The 7,383-nt window shown below is 40.8% G+C and overlaps 1 non-coding gene across 1 annotated transcript; it reads left to right on the forward strand.

The window, feature by feature from the left end:
* The first annotated feature begins 434 nt into the window (after positions 1 to 434).
* Positions 435 to 506, forward strand: TRNAR-CCU (transfer RNA arginine (anticodon CCU)). The gene has a single exon. It is a non-coding gene; the product is annotated as a tRNA-Arg (tRNA).
* Positions 507 to 7,383: the final 6,877 nt, after the last annotated feature.

Below are 7,383 nucleotides of genomic sequence, written 5' to 3' on the forward strand. Positions count from 1 at the left end.
CAAAATGTTCTCCACAGTGGTTGTAATAGTTTGCATTTCCACCAACAGCGTAAGAGGGTTCCCTTTTCTCCACACCCTCTCCACCATTTATGGCTTGTAGACATTTGGATAGCAGCCATTCTGACTGGCGTCAAACGGTACCACATTGTGGTTTTGATTTGCATTTGTCTGATTATGAGTGATGTTGAGTATCTTTTCATGTGTTTGTTGGCCAACTGTAGGTCTTCTTTGGAGAAATGTCTGTTTGATTCTTTGGCCCATTTTTTGATTGGGTCATTTATTTTTCTGGATTTGATCTGCAGGAGTTGCTTGTATATTTTTGAGATTAATCCTTTGTCAGTTGCTTCATTTGCTATTATTTTATCCCATTCTGAAGGCTGTCTTTTCACCTTGCTTATAGTTTCCTCTGCTGTGCAGAAGCTTTTAATTTTGCTTCCCTGGTGGCTCAGAGGTTAAAGCGTCTGCCTCCTATGCGGGAGACCCAGGTTCAATCCCTGGGTTGGGAAGATCCCCTGGAGAAGGAAATGGTAACCCACTCCAGTATTCTTGCCTGGAGAATCCCATGGATGGAGAAGCCTGGTAGGCTACAGTCCACGGGGTCGCAAAGAGTCGGACACGACTGAGCGACTGAACGGAATGGAACGGAGGTCCCATTTGCTTATTTTTCCTTTTATTTCCAATATTCTGGAATGTGGGACATGGAGAACCCTGCTGTGATTTATGTCAGAGATTGTTTTGCCTATGTTCTCCTCTAGGAGTTTTATACTTTCTGGTCTTACATTTAGATCTTTAATCCATTTTGAATTTCTTTTTGTGTATGGCGTTAGGGAGTGTTCTAGTTTCATTCTTTTACAAGTGGTTGACCAGTTTTCCCAGCATCACTTGTTAAAGAGATTGTCTTTCCTTCATTGAATATTCTTGCCTCCTAGGTCAAAGATAAGGTGGATTTATCCCTGGGCTTTCTATTTTGTTCCATTGATCTATATTTCTGTCTTTATGCCAGTACCATACTGTCTTGATGACTGTGGCTTTGTAGTAGACCCTGAAGTTCGGCAGGTTGATTCCACCAGTTCCATTCTTCTTTCTCAAGATTGTTTGGCTATTCGAGGTTTTTTGTGTTTCCATACAAGTTGTGAAATTCTTTGTTCTAGCTCTGTGAAAAATACTGTTGGTAGCTTGATAGGGATTGCATTGAACCTATAAATTACTTTGGGTAATATATTCATTTTCACAATGTTTATTCTTCCAATCCATGAACACGGTGTATGTCTCCATCTATTAGTGTCCTCTCTGATTTCTTTCACCAGTGTTTTATAGTTTTCTATATATAGGTCTTTGTTTCTTTAGGTAGATATATTCCTAAGTATTTTATTCTATTCGTTGCAACGGTGAATGGAATTATTTGCTTAATTTCTCTATTTTCTAATTATTAGTGTATAGGAAATCAAGGGATTTCTCTGTGTTGGTTTTATATCCTGCAACTTTACTCTATTCATTGATTAGCTCTACTAATTTTTTGGTAGAGTCTTTAGGGTTTTCTGTGTAGAGGATCATGTCATCTGCAAACAGTGAGAATTTTACTTCTTCTTTTCCAAATTAGATTACTTTTATGTCTTTTTCTGCTCTAACTGTTGTGGCCAAAACTTCCAACTATGTTGAAGAGTAGTGATGAGACTGGGCACCCTTGTCTTGTTCCTGAATTTAGGGGAAATGCTTTCAATTTTTCACCTTTGAGGGTAATGTTTGCTGTGGGTTTGTCATGTATAGGTTTTATTATGTTGAGGAATATTCCTTCTATTCCCTCCTTCTGGAGGGTTTTTATCATAAATGGATGCTGAATTTTGTCAAAGGATTTCTCTGCATCTATTGAGATAATCATATGGCTTTTATTTTTCATTTTGTTAATATGGTGTATTACATAGATTGATTTGCAGATATTGAAGAATCCTTGCATCCCTGGGATAAAGCCCTTTTGGTCATGATGTATGATCTTCTTAATGTGTTGTTGGATTCTGATTGCTATAATTTTGGTAAGGATTTTTGCATCTAAGTTCATCAGTGATATTGGCTTGTAGTTCTCTTTTTTTGTGGCATCATTGTCAGGTTTTGTTATTAGGGTGATGCTGGCCTCATAGAATGAGTTTGGAAATTTATCTTCCTCTGCAATTTTCTGGAAGCATTTGAGTAGGATAGATATTCAGTTCAATTCAGTTCAGTTGCTAAGTCGTGTCCGATTCTATGCGACCCCATGAATCACAGCACGCCAGGCCTCCCTGTCCATCACCCACTCCTGGAGTTCACTCAAACTCATGACCATGGAGTCAGTGATGTCATTCAGCCATCTCATTCTCTGTCGTCCCTTCTCCTCCCGCCCCCAATCCTTCCCAGCATCAGAGTCTTTTCCAGTGAGTCAACTCGTCGCATGAGGTGGCCAAAGTATTGGAGGATAGGTGTTAACTCTTCCCTAAATTTTTGATAGAATTCATCTGTGAAGCCATCTGGACCTGGGCTTTTGTTTGCTGGAAGATTTCTGATTACAGTTTCAATTTCCGTGCTTGTGATGGGTCTGTTAAGATTTTCTATTTCTTCCTGGCTCAGTTTTGGAAAGTTGTACTTTTCTAAGAATTTGTCCATTTCTTCCAAGTTGTCCATTTTATTGGCATGTAATTGCTAATAGTCGTCTCTTATGATCCTTTGTATTTCTGTGTTGTCTGTTGTGATCTCTCCATTCTCATTTCTAATTTTATTGATTTGGTTTTTCCCCCTTTGTTTCTTGATGAGTTTGGCTAGAGGTTTGTCAGTTTATTTACCAGGTTTTGGCTTTGTTGATTTTTGCACTGGTCTCTCTTTTTTTTTTTTTTTTTTTGCATTTCTTTCTGCCTTAATTTTTACGATTTCTTTCCTTCTAATAACCCTGGGGTTCTTCATTTCTTCCTTTTCTAGTTGCTTTAGGTGTAGAGTCAGGTTATTTAGTTGACCTTTTTCTTGTTTCTTCAGGCATGTCTGTATTGCTATGAACCTTCCCCTTAGCACTGCTTTTACAATGTCCCACAGGTTTTGGGTTGTTTTGTTTCCATTTTCATTCATTTCTATGCATATTTTGATTTCTTTTTGGATTTCTTCTATGATTTGTTGGTTATTCAGCAGCGTGTTGTTCATCCTCCATATGTTGGAATTTTTAATAGTTTTTCTCCTGTAATTGAGATCTAGTCTTACTACATTGTGGTCAGAACGGATGCTTGGAATGATTTCAATTTTTTTGAATTTACAAAGGCTAGATTTATGGCCCAGGATGTGATCTAGCCTGGAGAAGGATCCGTGTGCACTTGAGAAGGAGGTGAAATTCATTGTTTTGGGGTGAAATGTCCTATAGATATCAATTAGGTCTCTCTGGTCAATTGTATCATTTAACGTTTGTGTTTCCTTGTTAATTTTCTCTTTATTTGATCTATCCATAGGTGTGAGTTGGGTATTAACACCTCCCACTATTGTTGTGTTATTGTTAATTTCCCCTTTAATAATTATTAGCATTTGTTTTAAATATTGCGGTGTTCCTATGCTGGGTGCATATATATTTATAATTGTTGTATCTTCTTCTTGGACTGATCCTTTGATCACTATGTAGTGTCCTTCTTTGTCTCTTTTCACAGCCTTTGCTTTAACGTCTATTTTATCTGAGATGAGTATTGTTACTCTTGCATTATTTTGGTCTCTATTTGTGTGGAATAATTTTTTCCAGCCATTCACTTTCAATCTTTATGTGTCCCTGATTTTGAGGTGGGTCTCTTGTAGACGACATATATAGGGGTCTTGTTTTTGTATCCATTCAGCCAATCTTTTTCTTTTGGTTGGGGCATTCAACCCATTTACATTTAAGGTAATTATTGATAAGTAAGGTCCCGTTGCATTTACTTTATTGCTTTGGGTTAGAGTTTATACACTGTTTCTGTGTTTCCTGTCTAGAGAAGGTCCTTTAGCATTTGTTGGAGAGCTTGTTTGGTGATACTGAATTCTCTCAGCTTTTACTTCTCTGTAAAGCTTTTGAATTCTCCTTCATATTTGAATGAGAAACTTTGGGTACAGTAATCTGGGTGGTAATTTATTTTCTTTCATCACTTTATGTATGCCCTGCCATTCCCTCCTGGCCTGAGAGTTTCTGTTGAAAAATCAGCTGTTATCCTTATGGGGATCCCCTTGTGTGTTATTTGTTGCTTTTCCCCTGCTGCTTTTAATATTTGTTCTTTGTGTTTGATCTTTGTTAATTTGATTAATATGTGTCTTGGGGTATTTTGCCTTGGGTTAATCTGTTTGGGACTCCCTGGGTTTCTTGGACTTGGGTGATTATTTCCTTCCCCATTTTAGGGAAATTTTCAACTATGAGCTCCTCCAGTATTTTCTCATGGTCTTTATTTTAGTCTTCTTCTTCTGGGATTATAATGATTTGGATGTGGGGGCAATTAACATTGTCCCAGAGGTCTCTGAGATTGTCCTCATTTCTTTTAATTCGTTTTTCTTATTTCCTCCCTGTTTCATTTATTTCTACCATTGTATCTTCTAACTCATTTATTCTATCTTCTGCCTCCATTATTGTACTCTTGGTTCACTCCAGAGTGTTTTTAATCTCACCTATTGCATTATTCATTGTATACTGACTCTTTTTTATTTCTTCTAGATCCCCGTTAATCCTTTCTGCATCTTCTCAATCCTTGTCTCCAGGTTATTAATCTATAACTCCAATTTGTTTTTAAGATTTTGGATCACTTTCACTGTCATTATTCAGAATTCTTTATCAGGTAGGTTCTTTATCTCTTCCTCTTTTATTTGGGTTGGTGGGCATTTATCCTCTTCCTTTATATGCTGGGTAATACTCTGCCTCTTCATCTTGCTTATATTGCTGTGTTTGTGGTGGCCTTTCCATCTTCTGGCAGTTTGTGGAGTTCTTATTGTTGAGTTTCCTCGCTGTGTGTGGGGTTGGACGGGTGGCTTGTCAAGGTTCCCTGATAAGGGAAGCTTGTGTTGGTGTTCTGGTGGGTGGAGCTGGATTTCTTCTCTCTGGAGTGTAATGAAATGTCCAGTAATGAGTTATGAGATGTCAGTGGGTTTGGAGTGACTTTGGGCAGCCTATATATTGAAGGTCAGGACTATGTTCCTGTGTTGCTGGTGAATTTGCATGGTATGTCTTGCTCTGGAACTTGTTGACCTATGGGTGGTGCTTGGTTTCAGTGTAGGTATGGAGGCGTTCCTCTTCACTTTCTGCCATAAGGGTAGTGTCATCTGCATATCTGAGATTATCGATATTTCTCCCAGCAATCTTGATTCCAGCTTGTGCTTCTTCCAGCCCAGCGTTCCTCATGATGTACTCTGCATATAAGTTAAATAAGCAAGGTGACAATATACAGCCTTGACGTGCTCCTTTTCCTATTTGTAACCAGTCGATTGTTCCATGTACAGTTCTGACTGTTGCTTCCTGACCTGCATACAGGTTTCTCAAGAGGCAGGTCAGGTGGTCTGGGATTCGCATCTCTTTAACTTTATTGTGATCCACACAGTCAAAAGCTTTAGCATAGTCAATGAAGCAGAAATAGATGTTTTTCTGGAACTCTCTTGCTTTCTCCATGATCCAGCGGATGTTGGCAATTTGATCTCTGGTGCCTCTGCCTTTTCTAAAACCTGCTTGAACATCTGGTAGTTCACGGTTCACATATTGCTGAAGCCTGGCTTGGAGAATTTTAAGCATTACTTTACTAGTGTGTGAGATGAGTGCAATTGTGCGGTAGTTTGAGCATTCTCAAAAGCCTCTTGATGAAAGTGAAAGAGGAGAGTGAAAAGGTTGGCTTGAAGCTCAACATTCAGAAAACAAAGATCATGACATCTGGTCCCATCATTTCATGGGAAATAGATGGAGAAACAGTGGAAACACTCTCAGACTTTATTTTTTTGGGCCCCAAAATCACTGCAGATGCTGATTGCAGCCATGAAATTAAAAGACGCTTGCTCCTTGGAAGGAAAGTTATGACCAACCTTGGTAATATATTAAAAAGCAGAGACATTACTTTGCCAACCAAGGTCCGTCTAGTCAAGGCTATGGTCTTTCCCATGGTCATGTATGGATATGAGAGTTGGACTGTGAAGAAAGCTGATCGCCGAAGAATTGATGCTTTTGAACTGTGGTGTTGGAGAAGACTCTTGAGAGTCCCTTGTACCGCAAGGAGATCCAAACAGTCCATTCTAAGGGAGATCGATCCTGGGTGTTCATTGGAAGGACTGATGCTAAAGCTGAAACTGTAATACTTTGGCCACCTCATGCGACAAGTTGACTCACTGGAAAAGACTCTGATGCTGGGAAAGGTTGGGGGGGGGGGAGGAGAAGGGGACGACCGAGAATGAGATGGCTGGATGGTATCACCGACTCGATGGACATGAGTTTGAGTGAACTCAGGGAGTTGGTGATGGATAGGGAGGCCTGGCGTGCTGTGATTCATGGGGTCGCGGATAGTCAGACACGACTGAGCGACTGAACTGAACTGAACTGAACTGATGGAGGCGTTTGATGACCTCCTATCGATTCATGTACCCTGCAGTCAGGAATTCTCTTGTGTTCTCATGATTTGGACTTAAGCCTCCTGCCTCTGGTTTTCAGTCTTATTCTTATAGTAGCCTCAAGATTTCTCCATCTGTCACTTCCAAGGTGTTTCTCTCTGTTTTAGCTTCTGTTTGCAGGTTTTTTCAGTGTCTAATTTCCGCCCTGACACTAGGGGGCGGTGGTGGACACTTTTTAAGGCTCACTTGTTCAGTCGTGGTGTAGGGAGGGAGGAACGCTGCAGACAAATATCTCTGACATCTGTGGGGAGTGCTCACAGTTTTTCAGCCACACTGGGTTTGCCCCCACTCACGGCGTGTGTGCTGTTACAGTCCACACTGAACAGGCTCTAGGTTGCTCTGCTGGGGGGGAACTCTCTGAGGCTGGCACTGGGTTGCATGGACATCCCAGGTCTAAGCCCTCAGGTTCAGGTGCTCGGGTACTCCACAAAGGCGCAGACTTGGTTAGCCCTGCATTTTGTGCCCTTCCCATGTCTGAGCAGCTCAAGTGACCAGGTGTTTGGTGAGCATGTTCGCGGCGACTTATCACCTCCCTGGTCCCTGCTGCTCAGTTTTCTGGGTGTACAACTGGCCAGAAAGCCAAGAAGTCTTGGTTAGCAATGAAGCCTGTTTTGAGTTTGGTATCAGATGCCTCACTGGGGCCCCAGTTGCCCCCTTCCTACTCTGGCTGCCCTTCCCTGCCTGTCTCTGTGGGGGATGGGCTGTCTGCACCTGGCTAGCTCTGCTGATTCTTTTTTTCTGTGAGTGGACTGGTGGAGTCTTAGGTTAGGGCTTTTCGCCTTT

The sequence above is a fragment of the Moschus berezovskii genome, chromosome 10 (genome assembly GCF_049115385.1).
Source record: "Moschus berezovskii isolate FMDL1 chromosome 10, NW_MosBer_1.0, whole genome shotgun sequence".
Lineage (NCBI taxonomy): Eukaryota > Metazoa > Chordata > Mammalia > Artiodactyla > Moschidae > Moschus > Moschus berezovskii.